Source organism: Carya illinoinensis, chromosome 7 (genome assembly GCF_018687715.1).
Source record: "Carya illinoinensis cultivar Pawnee chromosome 7, C.illinoinensisPawnee_v1, whole genome shotgun sequence".
NCBI lineage: Eukaryota > Viridiplantae > Streptophyta > Magnoliopsida > Fagales > Juglandaceae > Carya > Carya illinoinensis.
The window spans coordinates 11,558,431-11,573,136 of record NC_056758.1 but is presented as its reverse complement, the minus strand read 5'-3'; the positions used below and the strand labels follow the sequence as shown (position 1 = coordinate 11,573,136).

Below are 14,706 nucleotides of genomic sequence, written 5' to 3'. Positions count from 1 at the left end.
AAACAAATTTAACATGTTTGAAAGTATTTTAGATATATGGATTCCAAATAATAAATAACTTTTTAATAGTAGAGCTTATTACGTTAAGCTCTAAGCTATAAACATTAAATTAAAAGCATTATTTTCCCACAAATCCAAACATGCACTTAATCATTATAATTTTATAAACTTCTAAATAAAAAACAAAATACTATACAACTTTTATAAGTTGTTTTAAGGGATTTTGGAAAAGAGAGAAAAAGTTGAATACAAATTTATAAAGTTAAAATAATTTTTACAATATAATTTTTTAATGTATAAGTTTTTAATTTAAAATTTGAAAAAGCTTTTTTTTTTTTAATTGTGTTTTATTTAAAAGTTTGAAAAAGTTATCATATATAATTAATTAATAATTAAATAAAAATAATTGAAAATTATTTTATCATCGTAATCTTAAAAAGGAACATTACAATTGAGGAAGGCGTTTGGGATGGATATCCATACGATCCCGAAATTTGAATAAAAGAAACAAAAAACTATATTTGGCTTCACACGCTTTTCTAAATTAATAGATTATTGCTCGGAAATTTCAACTAATTATTACATCGTCCATTAAAATTTTCCATAAACAACGAAGAGAACTTCCTTGTAGGTCTCTAGCAGAACAACTTGGCCATTATGCAATTATGGTGACCAACTTGGCCATTATGTATATATGTAATTATGGTACTGCTCGATCGATAACCAAAATAGAAAATGCTTTTCTAGGAAATTATTATTTTCACCTCAAAATATGATCCTATTTTATGCTCTTCACTTCGTGATGGAAAAGCAAAATAATTGAGAAGGGTACGATCGCGGACAGCGCAAAAGGGCATGCTGCTACGTCAGGATTGACTCAAAAGCTCAACAAACTTATCAGTCACAGTTATATTGGTCGATCTAAAATGGGTTCGAAGAAAATACTTTTCGTGTTAGGTTAACAGAATGACTTGCATTTACACGATTTGTTAAACTGACTTTATAAAAGGTTGTGTGAAATTGCAAGTTGGTTGTTCACAGTATTCACGCGTATAATTAAGAAGATAAACTTTTGATTTTATATATATTTTAAAATATTTTAAAGAAAATTAATACATTAATAATAACTTTCTAAACTATTAAATAAAAAAATTAAATTAAAATAAGATACGTAAAAGGTCAAATTGAGAGCTAGGGGCAAACTCAAGCAGAATATTATCATTTTCCATACATGAATTTTTTGTGATAAAACTCTGTCGTCTCATGTCCTATGTATAAGAGTTTCTTTCAGCAAGTTGTTTACAGATACAGATAAATCCATATGAACGTACGTAACGGTTTGACTCAACTCTAATTTCTCTTGGAAATAATTATAAACGCATTAGATGAAAGATACCGCGTGTCTTATATATAGATCACAATATGTATCCCTCGTCCATCGAGTGGATCGAGTTTCTATTGAAGCAAGATCCGAGTCAAGTTTGGAAAATAATACTAATCCCTACGTACATTGAATAATACTGATCTCTTTCCGCACTAGGAACAAACCCTATGTCTTAAGATCCAATAATATATACTAGAGTCGGTGCTCTAATATTTCAAGGCCATCAATGATTTCGCTGCCATGATAATAAATTTAGTATTTTTAGGGTTCAATTCTTGTTAAAAATTTTGATCAAATCTGTCGAAGATTCTAATTCGGGATTGAGGATCAGTAAAGTCAGTAGAGAAGAGGGTATCGATCGCGCGTATATTTAAAACTTCATATAATTAATTTATTGAAATAAAATAAAATGTAGTATGTATGTGCACCCGCGTGATATCTAAAAGGAAGGAGGTTGTGCCTTTTCAATGTGAAACCTCAAATTAATATTCTTTATCATAAAAGATTTTCCAAAGGGGAGAATCGAAGAAAACGGGATTCAGATGATGATTTGTATAATAACGCTTTGATTAATACATACACTTGCACTAAAAATAGGTGCATCAAAAGATTAGGTACGATCGTACGTACCTTTGAATTTTTGAGAAATACTACCTCATTCAAGGATCTAGCTGCATATTGGTGTTGGCAAAAGAAGTGGCATGGGTGGCTTCACTGTGTCTTAGGAAGATGCATGGATTTTGATCATCTAGAATTCGTGTTCAAACTCTAGAATTTAGAGTGAGACAGAAATAGACACAGAAAGTTAGTCCCACACCATTTATTGAGTATTCATTATTGCCCAAGAAATTTACTTGGGCAACTATAAATAGTGTGTGACTCACTTTATTTGTCTATCTCTCTCACTTTAGGAATTTTAGAGTTCGGATAAGAATTCTAGCTAATCAAATTCAAGAAGCAGTACTCAAACTTCGCTTACTATAACATTTTGTGGCTTTTTCTACGGTGGAAAGTGGTTAGAAAAAGCTAAGATTAAGTGGCAAAAAAGAATTTTCCAACCAAAATTTTTCATGGGATGTTGGTGACATATAATAAGTAGCGAATACTAGTTTTGCCACCAAATTTTTATTTCATGGGAAAAGATACATTTTTTCTATGGATACAATTTGTGATAAAAACTAATTTAATTCATGACAAAAGTTGTTTGGATTTAAGCCTTTGTGGTCCTTTAAATTTATTTACCCACTAATCTTTTGGTAGGAAATAATACAATTCCCATGATAATATTTATTGAAAATATGGTGACATAAAATATTTTGTGATGTATCTTGTTGTGCCAAAAACATGTTTGTAATAGATTTCATGGTGCAAATTATATCACGAAGGTGTACAGTTTTGTGGCAAATATGCATTAATTAGCTAGTGAGCATATAGTGGTAAAAAGTATTTGCCATGAGTTATATTCATGGCAAATGCTCATATATTTTACAAAAAAAAAAAAATGCAAAAAAAAAAGAAAAGAAGAAAAAAGAGATTTAGCTAAAAATAATCATAACAAATAGTCTAATATAGGCTTAAATAAATATATTCCAATATTAGAGATTAAAATTGACACTTATAATAATTTAAAAAGAGAAAGGGCCAAACTAATTATCCATTCCCAATACATTTATTTTTACAAACTTATCCATTCCCAGTACATTCAAGTTTTAGACACCGATACCAAATCCTTTACAAACTCAAAACTGCTCCATCACTTAATCGCAACACTTCAAAATAATTCATCTTTATACAACTCCATTTCATGCTCAAATATCAACACCAATGAAGCCAAATTACCTGTAAAATAATGGGTGTCTAATCAGCTTGACTTACAAATAACTAAAGTTTAGCATTTATCAATAAAAAAGAAACTAGCAAAAAATGAACACTATTGTAATATCATTCCTAATGAACACTACTGCAATGAACACATTCCAATGAACACTACTACAATGAACACATATTCTAGTGAACACTCCTTCAACCACTAGTAAGCACTTTAGCAAAAGGATAAAAAGATATTATCAGTTGAATTGGGGAGCAATTATGGTCATCAAATGGGAAACAAGCCACCTGGAGAAAGACCTAAGGATTGATATATTATAAAATACTAGTAGAATAAATGTCCTTTGGACGTGTGCCTAGTTTAGGCAAAATTTTTATGGTAGTAATGAAGCAACATCCAAGGACGTTTGCCTAGTTGAGAGAAAATAACCTGATAATATATATGAACTATATACATAACTATATGTAAAACCATTTACAGATAATATTCATATGCATCTCAAAATAAACTAATATACACATCAATCACAGTAATATAGATTTTAAAATAAAACAAAATAATCATGTATGTTACTCTGCATCTCAAAATGAAGGAATATATGCATGCATCCATTATAATAATATACATACCAAAATAAAATCTCACATAATACATTTCAGTGGCAACAAATACTTGGCTGAATTTATTGACTTTCACTTATTAATATACAATCAATATATGGGTGCTAAAAATCCTCGCAGCAGTGGCCAGACAAACAGAAAGAAAAAATCAGAGGCATTAGAAATTAATTAATAAAAACAAGTTTATAGATGAATAACTAACCAAGAAATAATGCTTCTCAAATGATAACTGGTAATGGGAACAGCTTGTCCAGCTTGTTATTAGAAAGGATGCCGTTTGGGTCCAGTTCTCATCGAGATTTATTGTACGCATCAACAGGGAAATGCCTCCTCAGCCTTGCTTGGAGAGCTGCAAGCTCGTCTTTGTCCTTTGGAACCTGCATTACGTGCAAATAAATGAAAAACAAAAGCACATTCTTGTAATGCAAAGATATTTTGGCAGTTAGTTCGCTAAGATTAAATCTGGGCAATCCTTTAAATAATCAAATTGATGAGGCACTTGTAGTCATTTGTTTTTTTTTTTTATGAGTATTGAGTATCGACATTATTTTTTAGGGGTATGGTGATAACTCTAGACATGTTCCCAAACATATAAGTAACATATGCAAAGTTTTTAAAATGAATTTGGTGAGTGTGGAAATTCAGAAAGCTCAAAAATCATTTTCAGCCAGAAAAATAATGCATTCCAAGATATCATGTGGGATGACTTATCACAATTTGAAATTTATAAAGACACGGATAGAGGAGTTTTTCAAGATTGAATCAGTACCTCAATCTTAGCCCAATGTTCAAAAGCAGAATAATGATCCTACAAGTTTCCTTTTGTTATTTCCTTTCTTTAGCATGCATCCATTGTAGGAAGGTACATGATTATTGATTATAAAAACTTGTTCCACAATAAAAAAGTACACATGGATATTTATCTTTATAAATAATTTCACTACATTCCATTAAACAGGATTATACTAAATAGGTCCCAAAAAATACAGAACATATAGCAAAATCAGCAATAATTGCAACGCAAAGGTCGGTGGTTATTTATTTAAGTGTATAGAATACAAACACAAAATTAAAGGAAATTCTAACCATGACAAAAGCTGCATAGGAGCTGTAAAATACAAACATAACGCCCCCAATCACTTTCATAGCAATATTGATTGCAGCTATATGTCAAACCTGTTTAGAAGTTCATAAAAAAAAAAGAAACAAACACAAGTTAGATGACTAAAAACAATTTATCTAGAGAGAGTGAGTACACCAAAAGGCTCTTACATCAACATCAAGCACCCAGACCCCCAATTTGGAAGGTAGGATTTTTTGGAGAATAGCAAATTTCATAGCCAACTCCTTTGTAGCGAGTCCACCATTGGTACCAAATTCATTATACCTAAGTACCAATTAATATAAAGGTGTTTGGTATACCCCAGTATGTCAGCTTCATAGTAGAAACAACCAATTTCCTCTTCTAAATAATAATAATAATAATCATAATAATAACAATAATAATAATCATAATATAAGCAATCATCACGACTTATTTATATTAATTGGTCCAACAAATGGCACCAAAACTTGTTAAATGACAACCCCATATTGCTAACAGTTACTTCAAATCCATGTAATTTCAAAAGCAACTACCCACACCTTGCTAATCAGCAGAAGGTGCTCAGCTATTACTAATATAGGATAAAATTGTTTAGTCACAGAACAATGTTAGAAACTGCTTTACCACTGCATGACCATGCTCATGCCATCCTCTCTATCTCATATTTTCTAAAAACATCCCTTTTTATCAGTAAAACAACCATGTTTTTCATTGATGCAAGTTGACAATATAGAGAGAAAATTGTCTATCCAAGGATTAGCTTTTTTAAACTACCGGACCTAGTATTTTCGGCAATTGCAATGGCTTCTTTATTTCTTCATTAAAAAAAACATGATTTTTTAAATATATATATATATATATGATAGAAAAGATTAAATTAGCAAGTCCTAGTGTAAAACTTGGTTTCTAGAGATGCACTTCATCAAGTTAAGTTCTCATTCTATGAAGCAAATTATGTCAAAAACCTCACCCCACCCAAAAACAAAGGCTTCATTCTCATAAGAGGAAAAGCAGAAAGTTCTCATAACACAAAAACCCATACCGAGTAACTTTGCAATGCCAGAGGAATTAAACATAGCAATGAGGAAAACAACTGAAGTGAGCAGTTTTCTAAGCTTTTCTTTTTGTTGCTTTTTTAATTCCATTTTTTATTCTTACAAATATGTCAATTGAATTATAATTTTTTTCAACGGACACAAAATTGGATAAATTAAAACCTAGATACAAACCAAAAATAATACAATGAAATTTTCCAAATAGCAAGTGCAAGTTATTATCAATGGCACAAATACTTTTATATTTATATACACGAAATATTTTCAGACACTAGCATCAATTTTCATACATCAATGGCACAAATATTTTCAGACATCAATGGCAAAGAACAGAGATCCACTATCTATTGCAAATAAAAAATATTAGTGAAACTCACAAATGCCTACAAAAACTAGGGTTTTGACTTAATAAGAACATATCTCAGTGCAATGCAACCAACAAGAAATTCAAATACATACAACCAAGGATAGATTTCAAAATACATACCCTAAATCACAAAAAGAATCTCATATGAAAGCATATATATGATGGTGGCTTGAATGCAGGTTGCGACAACGACGTGGAGAAGTCAAGAGGGAATTATTGAGTTATCCAACCATCTACAAAAAAAATTAAAATTTGAAAACCAAGTTCTTAGTTAATCAGAAAAACTAAAAGGGGCTCTTATAGAGATGAGAGAAACAGAGAGATGAGGGAGAGATCGTGGGGTATCGGAGCTTGAAGAGGAAGAAACTTGAGTGGATGTGAGAGAGCTTCTCGCACGGCTGAGAGGAAATCGACGCCGGTGACTAGGCTTGTGACGGTGCATGACGACAAGGAGGGGGAGAAAACAGAGAAATAGAGAGGGAGTAGAGTAAGGGTAAGGGCGCAATGGTGGACGGAGAGAAAGGAGGAGGAGAGGGAGAAGGGGTTCGGCGACAGCATCGTGGTGTTGTCGACGGCGGTAGCGCAAGCTAGCTAGGGTGGTCACGGGAGGGGATGGCATAGGTGGGGGGGAGGCGAGAAAGAGGAAATGAGAGAGGGATTAGAGTTTTGGGCGCTCGGGGTGGGGGGGGTTGGTTTTCATGAGTTTTGGCGCCGAGTAAAATTCACTGAGTATTTAAATTTTAATTGTGGCTAACATTTTCATCGCTAAAAATAGATAATCCATACTGATGAGGATACAAATTAAATAATTTTTTGCAATGACTTTATTTCATGGTAAAAAGACAATCTAACTCGTCACAATAATTATTTTTTCATTAAAAGTCCATATGCTGCCCATGTTTATTATTCAAGAAATAAGTTGGTCACAAAAATTACGGAGGTGGTAGGAAAAAATCTTTTGTCATTTTTATATTATCAACCACGACAATCTCATGAAAAAAAGCCTATGTTTATTCTCTCCAACAATTTTAGTGGCAAAAAGCTACTTTTTCCCACGATATTATGCCGTGGAAAAAGAACTCGTGGCAAAAGCCCCAATTTGTTGTAGTGGCTATAACCTATTAAAAAGAAAATTCCATTCTAACATAGATATGCACTTATATAGACTTGACCATAATTTGTTCCATCCTATACAACCTTTCCAAAGGACATAAAATTAATGAAAAAAATGCAAATCCGCAATTTCTTTCCATCTTAACAAAAGAGAACATAAGATTCCATTCCAAGAATGATGGGCACTCATATATAGACTTGACAAAAGTTGATTCCAGTAGATTATAATGATAAAACAAGTTACTAGTTCACGTTGCTAAACAAGACTTAATTAATTTATTTGATATGGAGTTTTGCAGCTTTTTTGGAAGCTAGACCTAAAATAATAAATAATTTTTCAAGCGTTCAAATACATATAATATGGTGATAAAAGGATGTTGTTACTTAAAAATAGATTATTTAAACAGCGCTCGAAAAGATAAAACCAAAATTCCATTAATGCTAGAGGAGTAGTCTTAGAGACTCCTAGACTTACCCTAGTCTTTTCCACTTGATTAATGAGGCAATTAAGTGACTTGGCCTCATTTGTTTTCGGAGATAAGATGAGATAGGTTGAATAAAATATTGTTAGAATATTATTATTGTTTTATGATTAAAAAAAGTTGAATTGTTTATTTTTTTAATGTGAAAATTTAAAAAAGTTGTAATGATTAGATGAGACATATTGTTAAAACGTACAAAAGAGACGTGAGGCATAAGATTGTGACTGAGAACCCAGGAGAACCAAGTAAGAAAAAACATAAAAGGCATTATTCTTGGAAGCAATTGAAGAGTTTTTCCCTCAAAGAGTAAGGAATCAATGACTTTTAGCCTTTCATTTTATGCTTTCATTGCAATCAACCAGTTCTTCTCTTTGCCTCAGTTATACTTTTAGAATCCAACGCGCTATTCTTTCTTGAGTATTTGTTACTAGCTAGCTTGAAGAATGACTTGAGTAATATTAAATGGCATAAGACCCATCAATGTTGGTATATTAACAATTAGAATACTTTACAGATCAGTTGGCTATATATATAAAGTTTTGCATTTTCCCTACAACTCTAAAAAAGTTAACCTTTTTATTTTTTTGAAAGAAATATTTGAACAAAACTCATAACTGTGAACATATATAGTCTTACTATGTACATTATTTATCATACATTTTGTACACTTGCTTCACATCATGAGAGTCTTAACAATTACATTCAACATCTAAATTCCCTACATTTCCAAGAAGGTGATCATATATGAGATTCATACATTCAACATCTAAATTCCCTCCTGCTATAAAAGTCCTAAAAGATTACCTCCACCCGAAGTTTGAATAAAGGAAACAAAAAACAATATTGTTGATATCCACGTACACGCTTTTCTAAAATAGATTATTTCTCGGAAATTTCAACTTACGTCGTCCATTAAGATTTTCCATTAAAAAAAAAACTTCCATGTAGGTCTAGCAGACCAACCACCAGGCCATTATGCCATCATGGTGCTCGATCAATAATCAAAAAATAAAAAGCTTTTTTAGGAAATTATTCTTTCCACCTCAAAATATGATCGTTTTTTATGCTCTTCGATCCCTTTGTGACGGAAGCAGAATAATTGAGAAGGACGTACGATCGACTCAAAAGAGCAACAAACTTATGAGTCACAATTATGTTAGTCGATTTAAAATGAGTTGGAATAAAATACACCGGACGACTTGCATTTACACGATTCTTTCAACCAACTTAAAGTTGCGTGAAATTGCGCGTTGGTTGTTCACAACATTCACACGTATAAGAAGATAAATTATTAATTTTATATGTATTTTTAAATATTTTAAAGCAAATTAATACACTAATTATAATCACTTTCTAAACTATTAAGTATAAAAAAATTAAAAAAAAAATATAATACATAAGAGGTCAAATTGAGGGCTGGGGGCAAACTCAGGCAGAATATTATTATTTTCCAATATACATAAATTTTTTGTAATATAACTCGGTCTCATGTCCTATAGATGGATACGAGAATCTTGATCTTTAACTATTCTGTTTACATATAGAGTTCTTTTTTGGCAAGTTGTTAATTTACAGCAGATATAGATGAATTCAATTGAACGACTCAACTCTAATTTCTCTTGGAAACAATTACAAACACATTAGATGACAGATACACTACAAGAAATCAGATCATTTGCAGCGCTTAAAATCGTTGCAAAAAAGTATATAAATTGCTGCATCTACTCATTTTCAGCGCTTATAAATTCCTTGCACAGTCGCCGCTATTATAGCGTCTTTTTTGCCCAAACCAGCGAGACAAAAATTATCGCTGTTTTAAATACTATTAGCAGCGATTTTTTATCCTTGCTACTTCTGCAAACATCGCTGCAACTAACCGTGAGCACATAGAGCTATATCGCTGATAAATCTCATTTCCAGCAATCCAAATCCTTGTAAATCCTCTGAAAATCGCTGCAATTAAATTTCCATATACAGCGATTTTCTCAAAAATTGTTGCAAATATCCTTTTCCAGCGTTACGTTGATGCTGAAAATGCCACAAAAAACGCTGTAATAAGTTGTAAACTAATTGCAAACCCCAATAATGGGAGAAAAATCGTTGCAGAAGAGTAATTGTAGCATTATAAATCACTGCAATTACTGTAAAAAGCGCTGCAATTACTAGCTCTGTACCAGCGCTTTTTTTACTGTTGCAAATATTAATTTCCAGTGTAATATAAATACTGGAAAATCAACCAAAAGCGCTGCAATTACTGATCCTATACCAGCGCTTTTTTTTTTATTGTTGAAATTGTTCATTTCCAGTGTAATATAAATACTGGAAAATCAACCAAAAGCGCTGGAATTGCTTGTCCTATAGCAGCGATTTTTTTAATTGTTGCAAATTTTCGTTTGCAGTGTAATATAAATACTGGAAAATGAAGCAAAAGCGCTGCAATTGATAGTGTAATTACAGCGATTGACTTGAATATGTTGCAAATAAGGATATATAGCGGAAAAAAAATGCTGGAAATAGACGTTAAAGCGCTGCAATTATCAGAAATTGATCCAAATTTCTGACTTCCATGCCTAAAAAATCGTTGTTAATGTGTAATTGCAGCATTTGAAATCGCTGCATAATGTCTGAAAAGCGTTGCTATTAGCTTTGTGGTGTTTTTTTTTTTCCTGCGGCTCGTCGTTATTTTGCCTGTTACGTTGGTGTTAATAAATTATTTAGTAAGAAATATATATATCCATGTTTTTCAAACTTAGTAAGAAATATAATAAATTATTTAGTAAGAATCACATATTTAAACAATTTATTACTTAACCAATAATAATCAATTAATTTTATCAAGCAAATACCTTAAACTTGTAGTGCTGCCAATAAAGTTAAGTAATTAATTGTACTTAAGTAACAGCAATAACGAGCTTAAATTAACACATAAACCTATTAATTACTGAAAACTTAGATGATAAATTTAGAGAAAAATTCTGCAGGTTACTGTCATTATAGGAAAAAAACCTTTTTCCTTGAAGATGATAAATCAAGGGGATTAAAACATCTAAATCCAGTGGGAAATTCACATTAATGTAGTTATGGGCTATATACATTCAGGTGGACCAATTTCTACTTGCGTGACCTACAGTACTTACAAACTACTAAATATATAGATCCCATTTCTTCTACCTAAACATTAACTGAAGATCTCCACATTCATGCCAACAATTACTGAACTGTCCTGCTCTTGTATAGTTAGAATTAGTTCATGTCATTCATAACAATGTGCACCTGGGCATTGGGTAGAACAACTTCAACAAAAATTCATCAAGTAGGGGGGATCCATTATGTCAAAGACCTGAAAGATTTACATTGTGTAAACCCATTATTTTAGTATAAGAAAATAGTGAATAATGAACAAGGAAATATTACATATTTGAGCCTGTATGAATAATATCCAGTAGTGAACCCAAAACATTGGAGTAAATACATCCCACCTTATATTATAAGTTACGCAATAATATATGGAAATATTCCTTATGCTATGGTTTTAATCTACTGCAAATTGCCTCAAACATAAAAAATCTTAGACACGCCACACTCTAACATAAAGTCGCTGAAACAGCGCTATTAGATAGGATAATACCTTATCAATGTATGGCCACATATCAGAACTTCTATTTCCAGGTTTAGTCTACCTGCACAATTATGCAAATGATCAACCACCATTGAAATTTCTCCACTTTTAAGTTCAGCCACAGAAAGTTTAGTGCAAAAAGTTCTAACATGTGTGCTATGGTAGCTCTAACATATGAAATTCCAGCAGTACATAACCCAAGCCTGACAGTGTTCCAATGCAGCATATTTATATCACTAAGTTACCCTCCATAATTTGTTTGAGTCCACAAGAGGCAGAAAAAAGTCACCATATTGGTGAGCTAATATAATATGAAAAGAAACATATAGAGATATCTTTAATTAGAAATTGTCTCCATCAAAAATTGCATACTAAATTCTCCATTAGTATGTTCTGGTTGGTCTTTTTTCTGTGTGCATACATAACAAAAATTCCCTTAGGTTAATCCTACCTAAGGGCTATTAAACAAAAAACCCTTTTTACAACTTATAAAATTTGTGTATATCAGTTTGTTAAGTAGGCAAAAATTGCTAATAAGTAAATATATAAACTTGTGTCAATCTCTATACAGTTGCAAGTAAATTTTTCCACTTTGATAAATAATCTCAAGTCATACATGTTATTAGATCTGTATTTTTCAAGTTTGGCTTCAGCTGCCTTGGCTTTCAAGCCTTATAACTCTTCCTACTCCAATCTCCTCTTAGTACACGCCAAGCAAGTTAGTCATGTATGCATTTTTGGTGCCACACAAGTACATTACAATTGACAAACAAATAAGCCACTGGAACATAAAGAAACAATGAAGATGGCAGCAGTTGTCATCTATATATGTTGCTAGCACTCCATTTCACATATCCATAACCCTCAAAAAATAATACTACTTATATCCCAAGTCTTCCGTTGCCTTATTGTTCTGATCCATTTTTCAAGTACTCTAAGATAATAATATTTACCTGCTCTTATAAAGAATGGCATCCATGCTTCTGAATCTTTTTCCTTAGAGTTCATCATCCATATAACATATATGATCAAAAAAGTAAAGTGCACAAGCTAGCCACTATTCCTTAGAGTTACTTCTTTTAATTATTCAATATTGCAGCTTTTCTCGTTTGCCGACTTGTTCAAAGGTTTGTATGATGACTCTATCCCGTCTGCTAAGCAATTCTACACATCATCTGGTCATTCGGTTAGTCAAATAATCCTTTAACAGAATTTTTTATTTCTTTTTTATCACCATTCATCTACGACCTTCTTGGTTTAGTATATTCTAAACCATCAGATTCGCTATATATATTTTGATGAAGGATGAGTTATTGTGGGCAGCTACCTGGCTGTTTGAAGCAACCAATGCTGAGTACTACCTGAAATATGTAGTGGAAAATGCTTTGTACTTCTGTGGATGTGGATGGGCAGTCAAAGAATTTTCATGGGATAATAAATATGCTGGTTTGCAAATCCTTCTTTCAAACTCAGAGCATACAATCCATTACCTTCATTCATTTTAGAGCTAAAATTAAAACTGTTCTCTTTCAAAACCAATGTTTTGAAAGTGGACTGAGTTCAATAATTTGGACATTGTTATATATACAGCAAATCTCTCATGATGTTGGATTGCCTTGCTAAATCTATGCAACATCCCTTTTCGTTTATGAACAATATTTGCTGTAATACTAACCTTTGACCAATAATGTACTGCAACTTTCATGTGAATTAGAGCGGTCAGACAGCTTATTAAAAGCAAATGGATTTCCAACATTTGCTGCAGGTATTAAAACAATACCATATGATTGCGAACTAACTTTAACTGTGCGTGTCCCCAAAAACTCACCATATTACATGGCTAATATAATATGAAAAGATTATGTAGTCATTCATCTAATTACTAAAATAACTCCATCAAAATTTGGACATTGAATTCTCCATTTTAGCTTACTGGTTGGTCTTGGCCTCAGTGTACGTGTATAACAGAAAATATACATTTAAAGCCATATTAAGTCTTGTAGAAAAAAACGAATTTCACAAGTTATTAATTTTGTTATATCAGTTTCTTCAGAACCCAAAATGATAGCTGCCTCTAAAAATATGTTTATAGGTGTGGCTGTAGAGTTGCAAGTACTTTAATTGGATACTTTTGATAAATATTCTCAAGTCATAGAGCTTGCTAATATGGACTTGTAAATTATCACTTAAGAGTATATATTTATCAACTATTGACAACAAAATGCATAAAAACTACCCAATTACCACATTCCGTTCGTGCTAACCTGTAATCATCACTCACAGATAGCTCTAACATGGTCATTTCAGTAGTACACAACACATAAGTACTGCCCCAACGCCACCATATTTGTATACAAACTTAACCACCATATATTTTTACCCAACACACAACTTTAAAAAGCTCATACTAACTGCTGGGTTAATATAATATAGACCCATACAGCTAATTTCATCTAATTATAAATGCTCTCCACCAACTATACAGGGATATTCCAACATGCTTGAACTTGTATTGGATCCCCCACATACAGCCCCCCCAGTGGCAAAAGTCTGGTTCTAATCCTTGTTTCTAAGCAAGGATTAATCTAGACCCACAAGAACGATATCGTAAAAGAGGAGAAAAATCAATATAGTTAAATCTTTTTGGTCTAAAATGGACTATCTAAACTTGATCCAAAAAACATGACACTATCTGTATATGCAAGGGCATATTCCATCTTAAAAACAACAGCCAATTGGTTAACTCCCAGCGTGCATATAATTTAAGGTATACTTAAAGATTAAAAGTTAACCCATCTAACTAGACCATCATATGATTATTTTCAACCTGATTGTACTTTTCATTTAACTCTCTAGCCTAGAAGTGCAGGGATACATATCTTTTAACCAAATGCCCATGGCAAATGCTATATGTTTTAAAGACCAATGGTGAAGCTTTGCTTTAAGCCATAACAAAGGGGTGATCTTTGTTACCATGCACTCAGCCCCTTGGGTCTTATTGGTGACTCAACAATTCTTGTTCTATTTCTTTAAACAGGGAAGAAATAGTTCATATCATTGTTCTATATTATGGTATAAAATCCTTTACTTATTACATTCTTTGTAGGATTGATTATTTTGATTAAATGTTAGG

At 32.1% G+C, this 14,706-nt stretch overlaps 1 long non-coding RNA gene across 1 annotated transcript; it reads right to left on the bottom strand.

Moving 5' to 3' along the window:
- Positions 1-2,882: 2,882 nt before the first annotated feature.
- LOC122317327 lies at positions 2,883-7,004 on the bottom strand. Its single transcript, XR_006244418.1, has 5 exons — positions 6,480-7,004; positions 5,105-5,219; positions 4,919-5,008; positions 4,035-4,209; positions 2,883-3,223 (listed from the first exon to the last, which is right to left on the bottom strand). It is a non-coding gene; the product is annotated as an uncharacterized LOC122317327 (long non-coding RNA).
- Between the last annotated feature and the right edge of the window lie 7,702 nt (positions 7,005-14,706).